The 25,874-nt window shown below is 42.2% G+C and overlaps 1 protein-coding gene across 5 annotated transcripts in view; it reads left to right on the top strand.

Moving 5' to 3' along the window:
- PELI1 (pellino E3 ubiquitin protein ligase 1) overlaps nucleotides 1-25,874 on the top strand; it is a 79,226-nt gene that overhangs the window by 31,910 nt on the left and 21,442 nt on the right. Inside the window, exon 1 of one of the 5 annotated variants that reach the window (XM_025191481.1) lies at nucleotides 14,939-15,063. The exons of the other annotated variants lie outside the window; for them this stretch is intronic. The gene's annotated coding sequence lies outside the window, so the exon portion shown is untranslated. Of the gene's footprint in view, nucleotides 1-14,938; nucleotides 15,064-25,874 lie in introns of those variants that run through there. 5 annotated transcript variants of the gene reach the window in all.

Raw genomic sequence — 25,874 nt, 5'->3', positions numbered from 1 at the left:
GCATGTGAAAGTATGCTCAAAAGATCCAAGGTAAAGAGCCACACACCGCACTGCTGAGGAAGGTAAAAACTCCCACAGTCTTTATCAGTCTGACAATGGGGTAAAAATCCTTCCTGACCACAAATATGGTGCTTGTTTTGTCCCTGAACCAGAGGGGCAAGATTTAAGTTCCAGCAGGAGCACTGGTACACTCCATTCAAAATTCCTAATCTTGGCTGCTGCCAATACTCAGTGCTTCTGAGGGAAGTGAGGGTGGAAGGGAAACGAAAAGAAAAGAGAAACAAAAAAAACCTTTGACACGTAGCAACAGCGGGGGCTGGGGGATCCTTCCTGGCCCCATGGAGCAACCAGCAAAGCTTAGACACATGGGAAATACCCATAGTAGAGCATAGACATGTAGCTATCACTTATGAAGTCACATCCCCATTAGGGATTAGAATTGGTTGTTCACTGTAGTCCATGCAGGTGATTAAACCACTGTTAGATGGTCATTTCCTTAAGTTATTGATTTGTGGTATAGTTAGACCAGTAATTAATGAAGAAAGGAAAAGTTGGTCTCTTGATTTCTACAGTAAAATTCTCCATGATACGTTGGAGCTGTTTCTGTCCTAGTTTCCAGAAATGTTGGCTGTTTAACGTGAACCTAGTCATACCTAAGAGAAAAGCAACAGTTACTTAATGTGCATTACATACTGTGCACACATTTGCCAAGATTTGAGTAGCCTCAAATACAACCCTTGAGAGTGCACTCTCTCTCTTCCCCTACCCCAAGCAGGGTGAACAGTTGTAGGTACTCGGAGACATTTTTGTCGAAGATGTAGATCTCCCTCACTCCTAAATGCTTGGAGCAAGTAGAAGTAGGAGTGGAAGGTGAAATACGCACCTTCCAGAAGCAAGTGGTCAGAACTCTGCTTGTGCATGCTATCCAGTGTCCAGGAAGAGTTGGGGGAACCTGGAGTAGCTGAGTATGGGACTTTGGCAGGATGATATTCCACACACTTTCAGATCAGTCCTGTGTGCCAGAGTTCAGAACAGTGACTTGGATTGTGTAGAAAATGTTTTCTGACTTTTTTTTTTTTTTGACAGTATAGTTGGGAAGTAGGCTGGAGGAAAAACTGGTCTGTTCTGTATAGAAGTGTAGAGTGGGGTGCCTATATATGCTACTTTCAATTTAAGTGGTCCCATTTTTCATGGCTAGGGATCAGTACACTGATTTTTTTTTTCCCCCCCCCCACCCTAAGTAGAAAAAAAACAATTACTGATAGTAACCTAATATAAAGAATTGCTTTTCCCCAAGCACAAGGAGCAAGTGATGTTAGGTGAGGCTAGTGTGTACACACACACACACACACACACACACACACACACACACACACACACACCCCCTCCACTGACCTGTTTCTTTTAATATTTTATTTATTTATTTATTTCAACAGTTTAATCTTTTTTTTTATTATTATTCAGTGTTGTAATTCATGTGGAAATGAAGGAGTGGTTATTGTATCATCCTCCAAAATTCTGTTGTTTGCATATTTCTGTGTTGTTATTTGGATAAGAGGTTTGCTACATAGAGTTAGGCATTTGAAAGCTTACCTAATTCTATCCTAGCTATGCGGTCCAATAAAAGATACCACCCTAAGAAATCCTTGCCTCTCACATAATGGTATCTAGAAAGGATGTGCTATATATTGTTGTTTGTTGACTAAGGTAGGAAGGAGAACAGTTCTGTCTTGCAAGAGAACTAAATAGGAGAAAGCTTGAGGGTCATGCAGTGAAGTTCAGCTTGCACATTTGTTTAGTGTGGAACAGCACAGTGGGTGTCTGCCTCGAAACTTGAAATCCCTTTTTTAAAACAACCCTACTGTTTAAGAGAACACTTTGGAAACTGTTATAGGATGGCCAAGGATTTAGGGATGAGAAAGGAAGCTGTTCTATAGAATTTTGACTTGGAATTTCCCAATTCATTTTTTCCTCTCAAAATATCTCTCAGCTTCTTAAAGTACTCTCTTTATTTAATGTCCTTTTTGTGTTAGGTGTTGGGAAGCTAAAATGCCACTCAGTGAAATCTCTCCCCCCCCCCTCCCCCCCCAAAGCCAGATAAAAATATTCAAGATTTTGCTACCGTTTATCAAACTGGTTAGTATGTTATAGTTGTAGAAATCTTTAATTTACTTCAGGTATTATGGGGAAAAATGAACTTTTAATCAATGTGTGGCTCTTTTTGAGGATTTTAGAAGAGAATGGGGTAAAGGTGGGCTTATTGGAAATTTCAGCAATACATTTTAACCAGGCATGCTTGGCCAGCACTTGCTAATATTTCTTTGCTAAACTATGTGAAATGTTTTAGGTTATAATTAGTGCTGCAGCAGTAATTTAAGATTTTTCTGCAGACTTGTCTTGTGCCTGGTCTTTTTCTTTTTTTTTAGCCTGATCAGGGATTTTTAGGTCTTTAAAACAGAAATGTTCAAAATTTCAGATAATGCAGATATAGCTACTAGAGTAGAAAGAAGGGGCAGAAAGCCATCTTTCAAGTTAGTCTGACAAAAAGACCAAAGCTTGGAAGTGATTTGAATGGAACTTCTTTCTGTCTCTATGTTTAGAGTAGTTGGAGTAGCTTAAGTAATTTATTAGTTGCTTCTTTGGGATCCATTATGTTCCAAGTTTTGTGTAGCTATTTAGCTTACTAGACTAACAAGTAGGATGTATTGGATTATTTGTATTCATTGAACTGCAGATACCATATTTGTCTTTGAACTTTTTACAAATTTCTAAGGTTCATCAGCAAAACTACAAAGTCCTTGACAATATTTTGTCCAGGTATTGAGGAAACCTCAAATTCTGAGTCTCTCAAAAGCAGCCAGCGTGTCTGAGTAGGTGCTCCCTTGCAGCTCTCATTAACTTGATCTTGTCGTTTTTCTCTGTGTGGTCTCTTTGGCCATTGCCTTCCCCAAGGCAATGGTCTTCTTGCAGTCTGGGATGTTAAGCAGCTGGCATGTCCCTTCAAACCATAGTTCAGGGGATTGATGATGATTTTTATATGTAAATGAGTTTCCTTTGGACTGCCATGTTTGAACAGTGATCAACTTGGGTATAACACTCCAGCATGAGTACCCATTAAATAGTTCAGGTACTTTAATTTGACAGAGAAACCTTTTCTTAAGTTCTTAGGGACCATAGCAGAGTGGCATAGTATTGGTATGACATGGCAAGGATATTTTGTTTTTTAATCCTTGGTTAGCAATGTATTCAGAACCCAAATAGGCAATGACACTACGGTAGCTTGACTGAATGATTTTGGGGGCTGGGTGTGAGTGTAGAGGAGAGGGAGACAAAGAGCTTATGCCCAGGTGGACAGGAAACTTGTGGCATTCTCTGTGACCTTGAAAACCTCAAGCTGCCCAGGTGAGCCCTAATGGGTTGGGGAGATCACCAATTTACTCTCCAGCAAGTGTTTCATCTATTGCAGACTGCCAGAATAGGGGTTTCTTGGTAGTTCCTGTTGTACAGTGAAGAGGAAAGTAGATTTCTTCTGTTGAGTAGATCTTTGGGTGGGAACTCTCTTGTACTCCTAGGGATTTTCAATTGGTTTTACAAAGATTTTTTTAAATTGTTGCCTTCCCCCCTCCCCCCCCCCCCCCCCCCAACTTTTTTTTCTCTAGATATTTGTTCACAAAAGAAATTGCCAAAAGGGACTAACAGTAACACCATGTTCCCAGTCAGTTCAAAAGATTATATGGTACCCGGAATTCTCTGACACAAGCCCTGCCCTTCCTGTTTCCTATGAGACTCAATGTCTTTTTTTTGTGGTCCACTTACACGTACAAACTCCTAACTTCACACAGTAAGAGCTTGACATTTGCAAGGTCCCATCTGAGAAGGAGGGCCTATTCTGACAGCCATTGAGAAACATGTGGGAAGCATTCTGATTCTGGTGCATGGCCAATGAAGGAAAGTCTCTGCCCTGTAATAGGGATTGTATTACTTCAGGGTGACCTGGATTAAAGTCTCTTAAGGTACAGAGCTTTTTTTCTGATATAGAGGCCTTGAACAATACTGTGGACCAGTGGTCATTAGTGATCCCTTGAGACAATAACATGGTTTCACTTCAGATTTACTTTTCCTTTTTTATAGAGCTGTTTGGACCTAGAATTATTTTTTTTTTTTTCCAGCACTAGTAGTCTTAAGTATGTATATGGATTCTAGAGAGAAGTGTTTTTCCTACAAAGCTATATTTGGTGGTTAATAGTGCTGCTAGGAGGAAGCTAAAGGATGGTTATGAGTTCCTCAGTTCATGCTTAAGGGGTTACTTTATGAGTGAAGCTAAGCTCTCTCCTGGGTCTCTTGCCTAAGAATTGGAAAGATAATGGGAATCAGAAGGTCACTTAAGACTTGCCTATTCTCTACTCTACTTTTGCTTGCTCTCTACTACACAGAATATCAAGCCATCTATATACTTCCAGGGTCCTAAAAAAGCCTGAATATATCTAATACAAAGCTATTGAAATCATTCAGTAGAGTAGATCAAATTCTGTTTTTGTTTGTTTTTGATTATAATATATGACCATAGTAGTTTACCCTATATCCATACCATAGAAGTTAGAACATCTATCGATATTTGTTTAGGTCCTGCTGTACCTAAAAGAGGTGCATAGGAAACAAAGGACAAAGGCCTTTTTTCACAGTAACTTAACAGAGAGACTTTTACAGGTTCTGAGTGGCACCCTAGGTCTGTAGTCAGTGTCTTCAGTCAAAGTTGCATTGTTTACTTAGTGGGAACAGGGTTGGACGTGTACAGAGAGCTTTAGAACGGGGGTGGGCAAAATGCGGCCGCAGGCTGGATGTGGCCGGCCAGGCCATTCTGTCTGGCCCCCGGGGCCCCTAAAAAATTTAGAAAATTAATATTTAGCTGCCCCTGGCTGCCTGTTATGCGGCCCTAGATGGTTTGCCAAAACTCAGTAAGTGGCCCTCTGTCCAAAATAATTGCCTGTCCCTGCTTTAGAATATCTTCTTCTCTATCTGCCACCTTTGTCATCATTACCATTCTTTATTATTTCTCTTGGTACTTTTATTGTTTCCCTGTTCCCCTTTAAGACTACATTCTAAAATGGTTCCTTAGGACAACTTCAGGTTCTGCCCTTTTGTTTCAGCTCCTTCCTCCTTTCTGTCTCTTCATGTTCCCTCTCTTCTTAGAATCATTCATGGAATCTCAGGAGGTCATCTTAGTCCAACCTGTTGCTCAAAGCAGGATCGTCCTTAACTAAACCATCCCAGTCAAGTGTCTAACTGCTTGAAATTATCCAAGAAGTAGCTTGATCTGATACTTAACCACCCTCATAGTGAGAGAGCTCTTCATAATATCCGACTTAAATTTTTTCAACTGTTAGTTAACTGTTAGTTAAGATCGTTGCTTCTTCTCCTGTTCCTTGCATCTACAGAGAATAGTCTTATCTTCATCTTCCACATAATAACTTTAAGGGGATTTAAGACTTATAGATTTCATAGACGTTAGGGCTGGAAGGGACCTCGCAAGATCATCCAGAATAGGTCCTTGCACCACTTCTGGGGGTGGGATTTATTCCAGACTTTGGAGACTTGAACGGTAAATAAGTTTTTCCTTATGTCCAGTCTAAAACAGTCTTCCAGCAGTTTGTGACCATTAGATCATGTCTTCCCTTGAGATGCCCTGGTGAACAGATGTTCTCCCAGTTCCTGATTCACACACCTTATATACTTATAGGCTGCCACCAAGTCCCCCCTGAGCCTTCTCTTCTCCAGGCTGAAGAGTCCCATGCCTCTCAGGCTCTCCTCATAAGGCCTGTTCTCTTGACCTTTAATCATGCGCATGGCTTTCCTCTGGACTCTGTCAAGCTTCTCCACATCCTTTCTAAAGTGTGGAGCCCAGAATTGGATGTAGTACTCCAGCTGTGGCCTTGCCAAGGCCAAGTAAAGTGGGAGAATGACTTCTTGGGTCTGGCTTGAGAGGCATCAGTAGATGCAAGCCAGGGTTTCATTTGCTTTGCCGGCTGCAGCATTGCATTGGTGGCTTATGTTCATCTTGTGATCAGTCATGACCCCCAAGTCTCTTTTGGTCATGGTGCTAATGAGTGTAGCACTGCCAAGCCTATGAGTATGATGTAGGTTCTTTCTCCTGAGGTGGAGCACCTTGCATTTCTCTGTATTGAATGTCATCAGTTTTGATCTGTCCACCTTGCGAGCCTGTCCAAGTTGGCCTGAATCCCCAGCCTATCCTCTAGCTTGGTCGCACTTCCCCATAATTTGGTCTCATCTGCGAACATAGCCAGTCCGCTTCTGACACCTGAATCTAGATAATTTATTAATATATTAAAGAGTACTAGTTCGAATACTGAACCCTGGGGGACACCGCTGGTCACCATGCAACGTGTTTACTTGGTTCCATCAACTATCACTCTCTGGGTCCCACCACAGAGCCAGTTCCCCAGCCGTCAGACTTGTCAAATGAATCTTCAGTCTTATTTTTTTCACACTAAATAATCCTAGTTCTTTTAGTCTTTTCTCATAAGTATTGTTTCTCGGGCCTCTTAATAAAATGTTGCTTGTTTTCCATTGGACTCTATTAATTTGCCCACATCTTTCTTGAAGCAAGGGATCCAAAACTGGGCACAGTATCCCAGGTGAGGCCTTACCAGTGCCAGATATGAGTAGGGGAATCACTTCGTTTGATTTGGAAGTGATGCTTCCTGTTAATACAGCCCTGTATATTATTGACTCTATTTGCAACGAGTACAGTGTTGGCTCATATTCAGCTTATGGTCTCCTGTATAACCTACAGATCCTTTTCTACAGTGCTGCAGCCTAGCCAGTCATTGCTCAGTCTGTTTGTATATTTGTACATACAACTGTTTCATCCAAAGTGCAGGATTTTGCACTTGTCCTTATTGAATTTCATTTAATTGATTATATTCAGATCACTTTTCCAGTTTATCCAGATTATTCTGGATTTAGCCCTATACTCCAGAGTGTCTAAAGCTCTACACAAGTTGGTGTTATCTGCAAATTTTGCGAAGTGTATGTTCAGTCCCATGATCTAAATAATTAAGATATTAAATAACATAGGACCCAAGACATCTGGATCCTGGGGACCCCTGCTTGATGCCTTCTCCCAGCTAAACATCAAATCATTGATTACTGCTTGTTGAGCACAATGATGCAACCAATCATGTATCCACCTTGCAGTACTTTCATCTAGTCTGTATTTTCTTAGCTTGTTAATGAGAGTGTTGTGGGAGACCATGCTTAAGTCATGCCACATCTGTTGGTCCTGACCCCCTTCCCTCCCAACAGTCCATAAAGCCTGTCATCTTAGAAGGAAATCAGGTTGGTCAGGCATAACTTGCTCAAGCCATGCTTGCTGTTCCTGGTCGCTTTGTTTTCCAGATGCTTAGAAACACACTTCTTGATTACCTGCTCCATAATCTTTCCAGGTATTGAGGTCAGACTGAACGGTCTGTTCCCAGATCCCCCTCTAGCTGAGCAGCCACCATGTCTCAAAAAAACTGTCTGTTGCTAGAAGTGACCACCTGCCAACTTGCACCTTCCTGGGAGTCCAGGTCATCTTTGTCTTTGAGTGTCTTCTGGCTATCCCTCTTCCATGATCCTGGGGATCTCCTCATGCTCACAGATACTTCTGAGCCTAGTTACCATGTCCCGCCACTCCCTTGCCTAGTTCCTGAGGGAATCCACCAGGAGCCACCTTTCATGCCATAAACACTCCCAGACCTGGCTGTCATTGGCAGGAACATGGAGGTCGTAATACCCTCAACCTGTTTGGGAGCCTTAGAGGTCTCTACCTCCTTCATCTCCCTAGACAGAGCTTGCACAGATGCATGTGGAAGAGGCTCTGGCAGTGGCTTTGGCATTACAGTGTCTTCAAGCCATATGGATGAATTTTCTTCTACCTTCTCCCAGTTCTGCTCCTGTTTCCCTTTTAGAAATTCCTTCTTCCTCTTTTGCCTGCTTCTATTCAGTAATCTTGCAGTGAAAGAAGATTAAGAAGCAGCTGGGGCAAACTCCCATTCAAACTCCTGTCTTGTTGATGTTTTTTGTTGTTGTTCTGGTGTCACTGGCTCTCTGGCTAGCATACAGTCAAGCAAGCATCGCCTCCTTATTTGTCTCCTTGTTCCTACTGTTATCACACTGGCCATAAACAACCTTGCAAAATGGCAGCCAAACTGAACCTAGACCGCCAATCCCAAAACAGACGCACCCTTCACTCACTAGCACTAATGAACCCTCTCACAGGGCAACCAAAGCTTTCTGCTCCTCTCCTAAACAAGAATTCACACTCCAACTTTCCTGGTCATTGGCTTCTGGTGCTTCTCACTCTGTCACCACTTTCCTGTGGGTTTTGTGCCATGCAGCAACTCCAGGTTCCCACACGCTTTGGACTTGTCTTTCACTTTTCGCCCATTTGTTTTACTGAAAGCAGTGAGTTAACACTCCAGTGAGATTAATGGTGGGATAAAAAGAGAACCCATCCCTCCCAGAGATTTGTTTCTGGCTGCCGGTGCACCAGCAAGGATATTGCTGCATTTATTTGTACTTGGTTCACATCTACAAGGTGTTTTCCATTTAAATGCAGTGTCTATAAATTAGGTACCCTTGAAATGAAAGCCCACAACTGAATGTCATGCACATCTCCATAAGTAAACCAAGCAGATTTTCCCCAGGAGCTAGGTGCTAGTGTGACCATGTCAAAGAACACCAAAGGGGATGGTTGTACTTCAAGTAAAGGACCATTTATTTTAGTTATGCTCCACTTTGTGAAATTTGGTGCAGTACTTTGCAGGGAAAGGTACTCCATTGTCCTTGCAGCAAACAACCTGCAGAATCTGGCATGATTGGCAGCAATTCTTTTTGCTTAGGGAAGAGTCCAGAGCTGCTAGTCTAGTGGTAGGAGTGAATCCAGTTTCTCCACAGGCCTAGTAGGTGGAGTAAAAATTCTTGTGCTGCTTTACTTTAGAATAATGATAATGTTGGCATAAGACCAAATAGGAATAAACTGGCACTGAATAAATATATTTGACTGGAAAAAGGGAAAAGTTGTCTAGGAAAGGAGTAACATCCTGGAACAGCCTCTCAGAAATAGCTGGGCTGGGAAATTAAGCTACTCTTAAAATGGGGCTTGAACAGTTAATGAATGGGAATGTATCAGCTGATACCTGTGAAAATAGGAGACTGGACTCTGACCCCTCCAGGCCTGTGTTTGAACTGAAAGGGGTGGGGGGAAGTAAAGGCCACTGTTGTTACAGTCGGTGGGAAGTAAGGTTATAGTATGTGTGCACTGCTGTTGCAGGCCTGTAGCGGTACCAGGCATATAGCTTTAAACCAGCTAATTAGGGTTCTGGTAGGCATTTAACTTCAGCAACATGAAGCTCCATGCTGGCTATCTTACCTTGCTTCTCAACAAAGCAGATGGCTATGCTGAGCTCTTGATTCCCACAGCAAGACTGCTACCAGTACCAGAGTTTACTTGGGTATGTCTCCATTATGTAGGTATACCCACAACTGTGTTAAGCCAGACTAATCAGTGCTACTGACGGCTTCATTTTAGTGTGCGCCAAATCAAATCTACCCTTGGATTTAAAACAGTTCTCATACTGCTTTAATTACCATATTTACCTGAATCCCAGATGACTCTGAGTTTAAGATGACCCCCAAAATAAATTTGTTACAATTTTCCATGTATATCAATTAATTATTGGGGGGGGGTCATCTTGAATTCATCCTCACCATGGCTGCAGCAGGGCAAGTAGTGACAGTTAGGCAGTGGGGGAGTTGAGTGGCCTGGCCCCAGTTGCCTTCCCCTGTCCCCCCTACCATTGCCCTTCCCTCAGCCTCTTCTCCCTGAAGCCCCTGCCCCCCTGCTGCCACTTGACTCTCTGACTCCAGCCCCGTTCAAACATGGGGCATAGAACACATGGTTGCTCTGGCTCCAGCCAGGCCATGAAACAGCAGTTGCAATGGCAGCAGCTCTACTGCATGGCTGGACTAGGGCCAGAGAAACCATGTGTTCCATGCCCTGGGCTAGAGCAGGGCCAGAGCTGCAGGGTAAGTAGCCACATGGGGTGTAGGGATTGAGGAGGCAGAGTCACAACAGTCACTTGCCCCATACCGCACTTGTACCTGAATCCAAGATGAGCCCCCCATGTTAAATTTGGGGGGGGGGATCTTGTCTTGGATTTGAGTAAATAAAATATATCAGTTTAAAAACAGTGCAGCTGAAAATGAATAAATCCCTGTGTGGACAGAATTATGCCAGTATAGAGAGGTGCCTATATTACTGCCATAGATAAGCAATACCTATATAAAGTTCCTTTATGTTGTTACTGCTGAATATTACAGGCTGAGGTGGTACAGTTTTGTTTTTAATTTTTTTTAAACAAACTTCAGCCCAGACCAAAGCAGTACAATAACTGTGTAAAGCTGTTGTATGTATAAATCAGGCCAAGTGTAAAATCATGCATCACAAACTGGTCCAGGGAAGTGATACTTCCCCTCTATGCGGCACTGGTCAGGCCGCAGTTGCAGTACTGTGTCCAGTTTTGGGCACCACAATTCAAGAGGGATGTGCACAACCTTGACAGGATTCAGAGACCGCTCATATATGGTTAGGGGCCTGCAGGCAAAGGCCTGTGAGGAGAGATTGAGGGACCTGGAGCTCTTTAGCCTCTGCAAGGGAAGGCTGAGAGGTGATCTTGTTGCCACCTACAAATTAATCGGGGGGGAGGGGCAGCAAGGAATAAGAGATGCTCTGTTTACCAGGGCACCCCTTAGAATAGCTAGGAACAATGACCACAAACTGACGGAGAGCAGATTTAGGTTGGACATCAGGAAGAACTTCTTCACGGTAAGGGTTGCCGGAATCTGGAATGGGCTTCCAAGGGAGGTGGTGCTCTCTCCTACCTTGGAGGTCTTTACGAGGAGGCTAGACATGGATCTGGCTGGGGTCATCTAACCCCAGCGCTCTTTCCTGCCCATGGCAGGGGTTCAAACTCAATCTACTGAGGTCCCTTCCGACCCAACATCTATGAATCAGTGAGGCTGACGGGTGAAACTGAGATTGGTTGGGGAAAAAAATAGGGTTACACTATTTCCCTATGCCTCCTTACACTATAGTCCCAGAAGGGTTCATAACAGTCCTTGAAAGATTTATGTTCATGTAATCAGGAAAGAAAGTTAATTTTTTTCCCCTCCCCATTCCAAAGTAAATAGATTTATTGATCCAAATGCTAAGGGCATGGACACATGTAACACTTTAGAACAGTTTAAATGAGTTTTAAACCTGAAGCTGACAAACATATAAGCCTGTCAAATTGGTTTAAACCCAGTTCAAAAGCCTACCCGGGAAATCAAGTAACACTTTGAGCTGGTACACTGAATGGGTACTGATGTACTTGTGGACACTAATGGAGCATCTACGCATGATGCTACACCGCTGTAGTATGCACTATGGTGCAAGAACAGTGATGCAGAAGCTACTTTACTATAGCAACGCACTCCCCTGATACACGTGAAGTAGCTGCTAAAAATAACCGTGTGCCACACACATGGTGCAGTAACAATGTCGCCATGGCAACACATGTAGACATGTGCCCTAAGTTCAGTGACATCGGCCTGGTCAGCTCTGCAGGCTTTTTTGCATTTCTTACCCTTGCATTGCTTGTTCAGTAAATGGTATCTTTCTAACAACCAGCAGTGCCCTCATTCTTATGCACCCTAAGCTCATCATCGTGCCCCCTTCACAGCCCCCAGGAACCAAAAAGTAGGCATCCAGGCACTTCTTTCCTCCCCCAAAATCAGGCTTCAGTCCTTTGTAGCCTGTCTCAGTTTATTGAACTTATAAAACAAGGGAAAGCAGAAACGTGACAAAATGCCCCCAGCCCCAGGTCACCCACCCCCTGGGACTTGAAGCACGAAACATGAGTGCAAACTTTTTCCCTCCACCCCCAACTCACCCACTGTGATGCAAGCTGGGCTGGTTGCACACCCCTGCTGCCTGGCGTTGGAGCCGCAGTGTTTTCAGAGAGTTGTGAACCAGTTCCAAATCAATGATGTTTTGGAACAGTTCAGTTATGTCCGTCTGCACCCCAGCTCTCACTCTGCAAATCCAACTAACCCATAGGGTTTAAATCTTCACCACTATCTGGCGTCTTGCATAGTCATTTACACTTGAGTAAAGTGACTGCAAAGTAAGTGCTAGATGCTACCATTTTCATTTGGTTGGCAGTCTCTTACACTTAAAATCATAGAAAATTAGGGTTGGAAAAGACCTCAGGAGGTCATGTAGTCCAACCCCTTGCTCAAAGTAGGACCATCCCCAACTATATTAGCCCAGCCAAGACTTTGTCTAGCTGTTTTAAAAACCTCCAAGGATGGAGATTCCACCATCTCTCTAGGTAACCTCTTCCAGTGCTTCACCACCCTTCTGGTGAAAGTTTTTCCTAATATGTAATCTAGACTTCCTTCCTACAACTTGAGACAGTTGCTCCTTGTTCTGTCATCTGCCACCACTGAACAGTCTAGATCCATCCTCTTTGGCACCCCCGTTTAGATAATTAAAGTCTGCTATTATATCCCCCCTCAGTCTTCTGTTCTGCAGACTGAATAAGCCCAGTTCCCTCAACCTCTCTTCATAAGTCATGTACCCCAGCCCCCGAACCATTTTCATTGACCTCCACTGGACTCTATTTCCAACTTGTCGACATCCTTTCTGTAGTGGGAGGCCCAAAACTGGACACAGTACTCCAGATGTGGCCTCACCAGTGCAGAATAGAGGAGAATAATCACTTATCTACATCTGCTGGCAATGCTCCTACTAATGCAGCCCAGTATGCCATTAGCCTTCTTTGCAACAAGGGCACATTGCTGGCTCACTTCCATCTTATTGTCCACTGTAACCCCAGGTCCTTTTCTGCAGAGCTGCTGCTTAGCCAGTTAGTCCCCAGGCTGTAGCACTGCATGGGGTTCTTCTCTCCTAAGTGCAGGACTTTGCATTTGTCCTTGTTGAACCTCATGAGATTTCTGTTGGCCCAATCCTCCTATAGCAGACCCCCACCATGACATCACCTTGTTGCTCTCCCCTCTGACCTTTTGTTCCCTAGTTCCTTTATCAGGTGTAGATGACCTCAGAGGTAGTTTCATAGTTGGTAGGGTTGGAAGGGACCTGAGCAGATCATCAAGTCTGACCCCTTGCCATGGCAGGAAAGGATGCTGGGGTCAAATGACCCTGGCTAGGTAATTATCGAGCCTTCTTTTGAAGACCCCCAGGGTAGGAGTGAGCCCCACTTCCTAGCCGCCCTGACTGTGAAGTAGCGCCTCCTGATATCTAGCCTGAATCTACTCTCCATCAACTTATGACCATTATTCCTCGTTACTCCCAGTAGTGCTCGGGGGAACAAGGACTCTCCCATAGCCTGTTGGTCTCCTTTGGCCAGTTTGTAGATGGCCACCAGATCCTCTCTCAGCCTTCTCTTGTGGAGGCTGAACAGGTTCAGGTCCCATAGCCTCCGCTTGTAGGGCCTGCCTTGCTTGCTCCCTGATCATGTGAGTGGCCCTCCTCTGGACCCTCTCGATGTTGTCCATATCTCTCCTGAAGTGTGGCACTCAGAACTGGACGCAGTACTCCAACTGCAGCCTGACCAATGTCACATAGAGGGGGAGGATCACCTTGTTGGACCTGCTTGTGATGCATCTGTGGATGCATGACAAGGTGTGGTTAGCCTTCCTGACTGTGTCCCCACATTGGTGGCCCATGTTCATTTTGGAATCAATAATGACACCAAGATCCTTTTCTGCCTCTGTGCTGACTAGAAGGGAGCCTGTAGGTATGCTACTGGTTCTTCCTCCCTAGGTGCAGTACCTTGCACTTGTCGGTATTGAAGCCCATCCTGTTCTCATCCGCCCACCCTTGTAACCTGTCTAGATCTAGTTGCAGCCTGTCTCTCTCCTCCAGCGTGCCCACTTCTCCCCATATCTTAGTGTCATCCGTAAATTTGAACAAGGTGCTTTTCACCCCCTTGTCCAAGTCACAGATGAAGATGTTGAACAGTGCAGGCCCGAGGACCAAGCCCTGGAGGGCCCCACTGCCCGCATCTCTCCAGGTCGGAAAAAAACCCATTCACCACCACTCTCTGGGTGCAGCCTTTCAGCCAATTTGCGACCCATCTCACTGTGTAGGCATTGGGAGGTGCAAGATAATAACAAATTAAGCTAATTGGTTAAACTGAAGTGGCCTTACGTTTAGTGAAATAAAAAGGAATGAGATCAGAAGCTGACCTGGTATGTACAGATTCCTTCTTTTCAAACGTACACTGTAGGAACAAACTGGTAAAGAGTTGCTGACCAGAGGAGTTGCATGTTTGAAAGAGAATAAGCACAACTAGTACTTGCAGATGTGTTTAAAGTAGGTATGGTCATAATATGCCTCATTCAGATCTCAGGGGTGGCTGTGCCTCAGGAGTTTTCACCTTTGCTGTCTTAATGCCTACTGTATTGGGGAATTATTTTTGCTGTGAGGGGTAAGGAAAGCTAGTTGGGCTAATAAGTTCTAATTTTTTTTTTTTAAAGGCCACAGTATGTAGCATGTATTGGTACAGTTATGTAAGGCAGGCTGACAAGGAAATAGAACAGCGTGTCTCTCTGAGACTAATCCAAGAGAACTGCTGGGGATCAGGCTGGTAAAATAGTGTTCAACACACCCTCTACTTCCTTTTTTTCCTTTTGGGGCCACAGATTGATTGATTTGTGGAGAGCAAGCAAGATGCGAGCTTTGACACCAGCCAATGGTGTCTGCTGTCATCGTGTTTACCTTGCTTGCGTAACACAGAGCCAGCCCCCATCTCAGCTAGCATGCATTACCAAATGCTTAAGTAAAAGCACACAGAGCAGAGGCTCTGTCTGACAGTTGCTAGGGTTTATAAAGGATACGCCTGGAATTCAGTGGATCTAATTTTAATTAAAAGGCTGATTTAGTCTCCTGCTTTTTATACTGTGGAGAAATACAGGAAGAAGAAAAAAGTGCTGGTAAGTATCTGGAGGTGGTGTCTCAGCAGTCTCTCTTCTTGTTTTAATGTCACATTTCTGTCTTGTACTTCAGGTTGATTTGAGAGCCTTGTAAAAAAAAAAAAAAAAAAAAAGTGGTGCCTTCTGAGAGAAATTCAAAGCAGTGTTTTTGTTCAAAGTGATGCAGCAAAATATGAGATGGTAGCCAGTGTGGTGTGCATTTGTAGGTTTATTTTCCATCCAAAGTAAGTAGCGAGAGGCTTTCAAATTACATATTAAATGGTGAACAGCCTGTGTCTTTAAAAGTATGTGAAGGTATTTACTGGGCATTCTAGCTTGTGAATGAGAAGTGATTGAAACAGTATTTTTCTAATGAAAGGATTACCGAGCACAGTCTCTTAGAGAAAGCTGTTAAATATTTAACTTTATAAATAACATTTAAAAATAAGGCAGATTGCTGGTTTCTCCATCTATTAGTATAAAGGTGTTATGTGAACATGTATTACTGTAATAAGAACATGTGTAATCTAAACAGTAACCTTGTACACTGCCTATTTATTAAATGCAAGTTGGGGAGGAAGGTTTTCCAGACCATAAAGCGGGGGGAGTGTCTTTTCTTTTCTCCACATATTTTTGTACATTGGACATTAGACCTCTGTGAATTGTACAGTAGATCTCCATGTCACACAACCCAATGAATTCATGAATTCTCCATCCATTTAAAAAAAAGTTTTAAAATGAAATGTGAGGGTTTTTATTATTATTTTTGATTTTTTTTTTCTGTGTTTTGGCAGTCTTTCCAGAACCCTGTCCAAAATTCCTTAGTGGTGGAAGTGAAACTGATACTAGCATCAAATTTGAGAACTTTTTAAAGATGATAATACACTAAAATTCCTGGGTGCATTTCTCTTATTTCAATACTGAAAACTCAGAGCAGCATATAACGGACCTTTGTTCTGCACAGAATTAGATTCTTCCTGATCTTTGCCCATTGGGAAACTGATCTTTAACCATAGGTAACTGTGTAAGCAGAGAAGCTGTACTTTTTGCTGGTAGCTTTGTAATACAAATGTAGAACCCAAGATGTAGACATGCAATACTGTATTAATGAAGAGAGTTGTGTCGTCAGTATGCTCTTCCTGCTTCTCAAACCATTTCTTTAGACCATGGGTTTACATACCACTTTCACAGCTTATGTTAAGTCTGAGTGACTGCTCCAAAAGAGAGATTATCCTAATTTTTTTTAAAATCGTGAGCATAACGAAAAGCTGATGTAGAGACCTGAAAATTTAAGAACTTTTGCAAATAGCTTATGAGTAATTTTTAGTCCAGTTCACCACAGTTAGTTATTTTAACTGAGTTAAGTTTGCAAGATTTGGCACTAGTGCTGCAGGAAAAGCTCTATAGTTCAATTGTAGGCTTAGTGCAAAATTCTGTGGTTTGTATTATTAATCTTAAAACTGACCTAGATGCAAGGATGGCTAAACTACTGGTTAACATCCCACTTTGGGACTGACTAGGACTTTTCCCAGCTAACAAGGTTACATAGTAATAACACAGTGGAAGCTTTAAAATAGCCACTCTTTGCTAGAAGATAGATGTTTCAGCTACCCACACACGGTGTCTGAATTATATCATTTATAATCTGTGGGTGTATATCGTGGCTTCCTCAGAGGAGGATCAGCTGTTAATTTTCATAACAGAAAAATATGCTGGAATTTTTTTTCCAGGAAATATTTTCAAATGCAAATGCATTTATCAGTTTCTTAGGCTGGTGCATTGGCTATTACATAACATTTTTTCTCCTGTGTGTGGGTTTAGCACAGTTGGCCAGATTATGATCTCATTGTTGTCACTTCAGTGCAGCACTTCAAGTTAGTAGAACCCCGATCAAATTCTATTTTAGTATACATAGGTGCGTTTTTTTCCCCCTTTTTCCAAAGAGAACTGATTTTTGTTGTATTGTAGCAGAAATTTTTACCATAATTTGTAAATTAGCAGCACATCTGCTGCAAAAATGTTTGATGTTTCATTGAACAAAACTATTACTTTATGCTCTCTCTCTAGCTTATGAAGTTTCAAAGAGTGACTGACAATACTTACATTGTACTTATGTTAATTGAACAAAATGTGGAGGTGAGGCCGCACTGATTGTCAACTTTATGAAAATGACCAGTTATGTTGACACTTCACCGTCTATATTTCAGTTTAAGACCGTAGACTGACTCATATGCATAAAGTTATTCCCCTTCATAAATAGCACCAGGTTAGGGGCTTCCATTCGTGATTTGACTTCCATGCTTTTTTTTTTTTTTTTTTTTTTTTGTTTAAGAGTAACAGCCTGCTAATAGGATTTTTACCAAGAATATGTTAGTTCTGCTCTTCATTTATTAGGGATAATACTGGCAGAGTCTAAAGGCACAGAAGTTGGTAGATCTTGATCAAGCCATCTGTCATTTTTGGTGTGCATTATGGTAGTAGATGAGCAGTCCTTTCTAGATCAGTATCCAAACTTTTTTTTCTGTTTTCTATCAAAAATGTTGAAAATAAAACAAAAATCTCTTGTGCATACAGTGGGTTCCAAAGCTTTTTTGTTGGCTATGTACGTAGAAGGAATGGAACATGTAGTATATTCCCTTTCTCAGTGTCTAAACTGTATGAGGGCAATAGACCACCATTGATCTTAAATACAAAATGAACTTTGGCTCTATTTTCAGTAATGAAAAATTATGGAGACAAAAAATGAAACATTCTTCCTTTTTAGAATGCTAAATTCCTACTCCTAATATTACAGTACCCTAACAGTCTTATCGTTGTACTATGCCTACTGACCCCCCAAGTAAGGGGATGAGTTCAAAACAAGATCAGCCTGAACTAAAGAGCCAGCTATAATTTAATAGCCAGGTGCTATATAAAGCCCACAGAATTTAAAGCTCTGAAAATGTTTGCAGATATAAGTATTTGTTTAAAGAAAAAAACAGAGAAGTACTGAAACAATAGATTAAATAGATGTATGCTCCGTACAATAGTATTTGTTTGTTACCTACTGTTTAAGCCAGGTAATGATTTCAGTAAAAACAGTACTGTAGTGATTTTTTTTTTTTTTTTTTTAGAAAGATATTACAATAAAAATGGGGGGAAATAATCAGTTGTTAGAATTTAACTCTCCAATTAGTGTGGTTTGTTATCATTTGTACAGAACCCAAAGCAAGAGCATAAGCTAATGCATTGAAAAATTTTAGTACTAGGTAGGGCCTAGTTCTTCTATCTATTATTCAAGAATTCAGAAGTAACTGCAACTTCCATGAAGTCACAGTAATGCAAATCAGGTCTGTGATCTCTTCCAGGAGGTAAAGTATCACCTGAAAAAGTATAGGAATGTCAGAAACTGGGGAGATTAAGTGTGCTTGGTGGATAGTAATCTGCCCTCTAAAATAAATGTTAGTCCTTTCACAGGTGTATGTGATACTGTGACTTCCTATATATATACTCCTGTGGTTCATCAAATTCAGTAGTTTGGAGCTGCTGGTGGGCTTTCCATGATCAATCAAGAGGGCAGGCAATCTATAAGGAATTGTTCATTTTCCTTGCCACCTCTGCTCCTCTTCCTCTTCATCCATGTTGTAGCATTCGGAAGTATTTGTTTCCTACAACTCAAAAAAGGCAAGCACAGGCAAAACCATATTGGAATCTCAAAACTGGAAATTTGGCAAGAAGAAACGTGTTTAAAACTGGAAACAAGACACCTGCTTCAGAGTGATGGGAATGTGAGAGAGAATGTAGTGTTGTTACTCATATGCATGAATTATTGGAAAAGCATAGATTCTTGATCCTACAAACTTCAAGCACACAAATAGTCTTGTGAAAGTTGATGGCACTATTTCTCAACTTAAGCATATGCTTGTTTTGCAAAATGAGGGTCTAATTCTATTTTAATGGTATAACTACATCACTAAGTATGCAGTTTTCTTTATAATACAAGCACCTTTATTGTTGTGACCAAATACATTTTAGTTTATCAGAATTGAATGTATAAATTGAAGGGCAAGATTGTACCTATTTGTTTTTTTTACTAGTAAAAGTCTTTGAATGTAAATTAATGAAGACTGAGAGCCTGGACACATGGTACTTCCAGCAGCATAACATACATTGTTTACAGAGTAGAGACATGATGTGTTGCTTACTAGAACCCAGTCTAGAGTTGTCCCTGATAACTCCCTAGAGTTACTGAGCGGAAAGCAAAGCAACACTAAGGAAGTTATATTACTTTAGGTATCCTGTATCCACTTTTATCCTAGAGTACCTGTTTGCTTAATTACTGTCTCAATTACTGGTGCCCCACCACTTCATGGTGAAAGAATATATAATAAGCACTGCAGCAGCTACCCGGAGAGACCTGATCATCTGTCCACTCTGGACACCAGTGTCAATTGCATCAGCTTGTAAAACAGTTATACTGGTGTTGACATATCACATGTCCAGGATCTCAGACATGTAAATGTAAAAGCAGTTGCATTTTTATCTGGATTTGCTTCTTGTGCACCTATCTAGATTCCTGTTCCAAGTGAATGAGGAATGGGATTTGTGAGGACTTCATGATTTCTGCATGCAGAATTAACATTTTATAGAATTTTGCAGTTGGCAAGCATCAGATCTGCTGTCCTTGTATTATTAATGAATAGAAATAAAGATTTTTTTAGACTTTATAGATGTAGAACATAAAGCAAATACTGCAATACCCAGTGACACCAGTTAGTTTTGCTTTTGCTACTGAATCAGCATTTTTTTTTTCTTTAAAGCACTCTGTCAGTGAATACACTGTGAAAGGTTGGGGTTTTTGTTTTTTTTTTCAATTTGCAGGATTTTAGAAAAGGCTAGTTTGGCACTAAATACAGTTGCTAACAGCCCATAATGCTGGCTCTGTTTAGAAAATGATGGTAATTTTATTACAAAGAGACTTTTATTCTAGTATTTTTAGCTCACAGCAGAGTATTTAATGAACCTCTGCTTAAGCCTGTTGAACTTGCCCCCTCCCTCCCCCTTCCCCCCTTTCAGCATGTTAACTGTTAAGATACTGTCATTTTTGTTTGCATTTATGAAAGCTGCATTTGAATTAGCTGTTGTGTAGACTTATGAATGAATTCACAAAAGGCTATGCACCAGCCAGATGCTACTCAGAATCTATAGATTCATAGTAGTAGCCACAAGGAAGTGTAATATGTATACAAGGGACCATGTAATCAGAAAAGACAGTTAAATAAGTAACTGAGAATCTGATGCTGAAGTATAGCTGGCAAAAAAGAAAAAAGTGACTACTAAATTTTGTCATGGTTCCAGCCTTGCAAATACTTGGGTGTGTGACTTTACTTTTACTTGCATAAGTAATCCCATCAAATTAAGTAAAGCTTGTTCATATGACAACGTGTCTGCAGGGTTTGGTCTCTCTGAAGCAGAGTTCTCTTAAATGAAAAAATTATGTACTGTTACCTGCTCTCTGAACAGTCTAAGCCTCCCTTCTAACTTTGTAAAAAGGTATGCAGACAAGATGCTGATTTTTGTATTTAAAAGAACTATGTTCTGCAGGTCGTATGGTTGACTACGAATACATGAAGAGACTTGTATGTGGCTTAATGGAGAGTTCCTGTCACAGTGGACCCTGACCTGGTTATGGCCAGTAGGTGCTACTGTAACACGAACATTGGTGGGAAAGAACCAGTTTTCACCTTCAGCCCACGTCTATCCTCAGTGCTATTTGTGTAGTATATTCTGCCTGTACTTTCCAAAGAGAAATGTGTAGGAGGGGACCTTGAAAGATGTTAGGGAAGCTTCAAGATGGGCGTGCTCAGTTGCTGCAAGTCTGAAACACTGTTACCTCCAAGTACTCTAAGCTTTGATAATGGGTATTTTCTTGTTTTTACTGACTGAACTGAGGCAAATGGTAAATCTGACAGAAGCTTCCTTGTAGTGGAAAAATTAGGGGCAGGAGGTCCCTAATAACAAAGTATTTATATATTTACTTATTTTATTTGAGCTATATGCCACCCTTCCCAACAGAGGCTCAGGGTGGCTTATAATAAAATGACAGAGTAATGTACAAAACAGGAGAAACAAAACAACTTAAGAAGGAAACTGTTGTCCTCTGAAATTGAAGATGACGATGACATTGCTGGTTGGTTTGGTTTCTTTGAGCCACGTGAGTGGCTGATCCAGCCAAGTTGTGCTTTGAATTGTCTGTAGCATTCTGAGCAAGAGCTGCTGCTTTGAGTTGCTTGATTAACAGCAGACATACTGCTGTTGTGAAATGTATGCTGTTTGAGCTTCTGTTCTGCCTCAGCAGTTGTCCTCTGCTCATAGGCTGTAGCTCTAGTATGGATGAGGCTTCGCCAGGTGGAACAATCATGAGCGAGATGTTCTCAAGACTTTGGGCCAATGTTGAAATGTTTCAAGGAGGATTTGTGGGAGTCCTTAAATATTTCTGGCCTCCCAAGAGCCATTTCCCTCCTTTAGCTCGCCATAGATCTTCTTTGGCAGTTGCTCATCTGACTTCCTAGTGACATGGCCTGCCCATCTCATCTATGATTTAATCAACAGTGTGGATACTTGGAATGCCTGCCCATGTGAGAACCTCAGTGTCTGGGATCTTTTCTTGCCATCTTATCCTCATCAGTTTCCTCAGACAGCCCATGTGAAAGTGGTTCAGCATGGTGTCCATACACCATCCAGGTTTTGCATGCATACATCTGGATTGGCAACACAGTGGCTTTGTAGACGTTCAGTTTTGTTTGTTGACTGACACCTCTGCACTCCCACACATTTACACATAGTCTGCCGAAGGCCATGCTTGCCTTGGCAATTCTGGCATTGGTTTCATCATCAATGTGAACTGCACATGACAGTGCACTGCTGAGATAAATGAACTTGTCCACTGCCTGGAGGGTTTGGCCTTTCACTGTGATGGTAGACTCTCTACGTAAGACTTTCCTGGTGCAGGCTGTTGTATCACTTCTGTCATCTTAGTGTTGATTGCGAGACCAAACATGTCACATTTTGTAGAGAAATTGTCTGTAGTCGCCACGTGTCAGCCTCCGATTTGGCATTCAGGGAACAGTCATCAGCAAACAGAAGATCATGAACAGTCACTTCCTGTAACTTTGTCTTCACCTGTAGTCTCCTCAGATAGAAGAGTTTGCCATCAGTTGAGTATCTGATGTCAATCCCAGTGTCACAGTCACAAAATACATCTGTAAGCATGGCAGAGGGACGTCATATTGAAGAGGGTTGGGGCCAGCATACAGCCCTGCTTGACTCCATGTGTGAGTGAGAATGTTTCAGATGACTTGTTGTCATCCACAGTGCAAACAAGCATGTCATCATGAAATTTGCCAAACCATTGCAATGAATTTCTCTGAGTAACCAAATTTTGCCGTGATCTATCAGAGACCTTCCTGACTATCAAATGCTTTTGTCAAGTCAGTGAAAGTCATGTACAGGTTGGAATTCAGTTCCTGGCATTTCTGTTGAAGTTAATGAGCTGCAAAAATTATGTCTATGGTACTGTCTCTTTTCCTGAAGCCACGTTGACTCTCAGGCAAACCCGGATTTTGCCAGCTATTGACAGCAAGGAGATGCTCTGATGGACGTCACAGGATTATTTATTGCCTTCCTGCTTGTACAAGTAGACGATGGATGCATCCTTGTACTCCTGGGTATTGTTCCTTGAGTCCACATTAACTGGAAGAGTTCAGTAAGTTTCAGGGCCGTGTGTGAGCCTTCAGCCTTGTAGACCTCTGCTGGTATGGCATCTGCTCCAGGTGCTTTGCCATTTGACAGCAGGTGAATTGCTTTCACACTCACTAATCCTCTGATGGTGATTGAAAGAGATATGTTAATGTCTGTCTGGGACAGTCCATCAATTGCCTCCTCACTAATAGATGATTGTAGATTGAGGATGTTGTTGAAGTGTTCTACCCATTTTTGTAGTATCTTTCCTTTGTTATTGCACAGTGTAGTGCCATCAGCACTCGGTATTGGAGATGTTCACAGTGATGACTGTGGTTGTCTTCAGAGCATCATAGAGATTCTTCATATCATTCCTGTCTGTGTAGGACTGAATCTCATTTGTCTTGTTACTCAGCCATGAGTTTTGCATCTCTGAGTTTACATTGGACAAATCTCTTGATGTTGTTGATGGATGACTTCTTAGATGTTGAGGTGCTGTCTTCTAAATAGGCCTTATGGCCAGTGTGTCTCATTCAGTAGTCTCCCTGTGTTAGTATTGTTTTCATCAAACCAGTCTTGATTTTTTTTTTTACACGTGGTGGGACCAAGGATATAGGATGCAACTGATTACAGAGAGTCTTTGAAAGATGCCCAGTTTCCCTCAATATTATTAGAGTAGTCATCAGTTGTTACTAGCTGATTGCCCAGTTCTTCAGCAAATGCCTCTTTCACATTCTCCTGTTTCAGTTTGGAGAAATTGAGCTTTTTTTGCTTTGTGGTAGTCTACTAGTATGTATCCGGATATTTAGCTTGGAGACCTGAGTCTATGGTCAGTCCAGCATTCTGCACTTCTGGCCTTTGTCACTCTGACATCCTGTCTGTCTCTTCTCCTGGAGTACAGGTGCATCTAAGACGTCTTGTTGCAGTTTGGCAGGTGGAAGACTGTTGGTGATGAGGAAATTGTTTGGTGCATTTCCTCAGCAGGAGGAGCCTGTTGCTGTTGCACTTCCCAAGGCCACTTTTTTCAGCAATGCCTGGTGATCTGCTGCAACTCTTAACATTAAAGTCACTAAAGTTGATTAGCTTGTCTGCCTTCAGCATTTCTGTGATTCCTCATGAAATTCATTTGATAAAAATCAATTTTTTCATAATATTTGTCCTTAATCACATCTGGGTTGGTCATGGTTGGTGTATAGGTGCTGATGATAGTTGCACATCTTTGCCCAGACAGTGGGAGTCTCATTAGCATGAGTCTGTCATTCACTCTCTTTGGGAGGTTTGTAAGTTTGCTGACTAGCTGTGTTTTGATGGCAAACCCAACACCAGCTTCTTGTTGCTCTACTCCAGCCACTCCAGAAGAAGGTGTTGCCAGCTCCTTTTTCAGTGAATTGTCCTTCAGCTAGATGCGTTTCATTCAGGGCTGCTATCTGAACGTTGAACCTGGATAGTTCTCTGCCAACTAGAGCTGTTCTCTCTGGTCTATCTGCTCTTGTACAGTCCATTAGTGTGTGCACATTCCAAGCACCAATGGCGTGTGGTGTCACTTTTTGGTCTTTTTTTTGTCTGCGTGTGATTTTTTTTTTTTTTTTTTTTTTTTTTTTACCACTATAGTGGGATCCCAGTCAGCTGTGGTATTCTGACCAGGGTTATGGTGAAGTAGACAATGTTTAAGGCACCTTTTCTAGCCCCTTCCTCAGGCTACAGAGGTGAGCAGTGTGATCCTAAATAGGGTTGCTCATTCACCCAGGGGGTTGCCAAATTCCACTGCTGCTCCAGTCTAGTAAAAAGCAACCCTGTGCCGTGAGCCGCCCATGTACAGATCTGCAGCTACAACTCCCAGTGTATCCACACCTGCTGCATTGCTCGCATCACCATAGGACTTGTGTGTGTCTATGGGGGGGATAGAGATGATGTCATGACTTGCACGTCAGTTGAATTTAAGTGAGGGAAAGTTGTTAAGAGTCACCCTCACTCTCTCATCCAGTCCTGTCTGAATCCAATGGCACAACGGTATTGAGATGTCTGGAAACAAATGTGTGGATGGATAGATGGCCATCAGGTCCTGCAGCACCCAAATGGGTGCCTTGCACCGTCCACATAGCTCTTGCCATTTGCCTTTATAGCCGGGGAGGTGAGCATATCTGCTCAGCCACCTGATCCACTAGAGAGGACTTTCCAGAGAGCTGTCCACTCTGGTCAACAGTCTGACCCTGCCCTTACTTTTATTTTGGGGTTAGCTCCCCTAGCCTTTCCCCACCAAGGGGTAACCCTCAAGGCATCAGAGGCTGGAGTTTAAGGTACCCCAGACTCGCCCTTCCCTGGGCTTTGACCCTGGCGGCACTTTCTGAGGGCTATTCTACCACAAGCAGTTCTGCCACAGTGACCCCAAACCCCACTAGGGTGCAGTTTTTGGTCATACCCAGGACCAAAAGGAAACTAGAGCATCAACATAAACCAACCCCCGTACCACAGCTTTGTTTACTAAATGCCTGCCCAAATAAGATGTTACAGTGCTTCCAAAACATGTCCAGGCTTGGATTCTGGTGGGCCTCATAAGAAAGTGTTTCAGAGTGACTCCTGAAAATGACATCCCCTGTATTTTGCCACCTGGGCTTGGCTACTGGCAAAACATTGCTGGTAACTGAGCTTGGGGATTGTTACGCAGCAAATAGAAGAACAGTAAGACAGCTACCAAACTTCCTTCTGCCTGTGCTGAGATCTTGACTGTCCATGTTCCAAGATGATTGATCTTTTTGATGTGACATTTCTAGGGCTTCTGTTTCTATCATTTCTGCCTTTTAATCTTGCTTGACCTTTTTTCTTTTTTATGGTGTGATTTCTTTTTGTCTGGTTATGAATGATTTTTAAAAGTATGATACAGATGATCATAGAAATTCAGGATCTTGAAGCAAAAGGGGCTTATTAGATAATTCAGTGCATCTTTCTCTGCCAGTTCAGGAGGGTTCCCTGAAAGTAAATTCTTACATATTTTGTCTAGTTCTAAATAATTCATGAAAACAGCCTTCATGCACTTCCTAGAGAATGTTATTCCAGAGCCTGTTAGCTGATGACTACCCTGAGAGAGCAGTGTTTTCAAGTGATGTGAAATTTCA

The sequence above is a fragment of the Alligator sinensis genome, unplaced genomic scaffold, assembly GCF_000455745.1.
Source record: "Alligator sinensis unplaced genomic scaffold, ASM45574v1 scaffold219_2, whole genome shotgun sequence".
NCBI lineage: Eukaryota > Metazoa > Chordata > Crocodylia > Alligatoridae > Alligator > Alligator sinensis.
The sequence above is the reverse complement of the archived record's forward strand: the minus strand, read 5'-3'. Positions and strand labels throughout refer to the sequence as shown.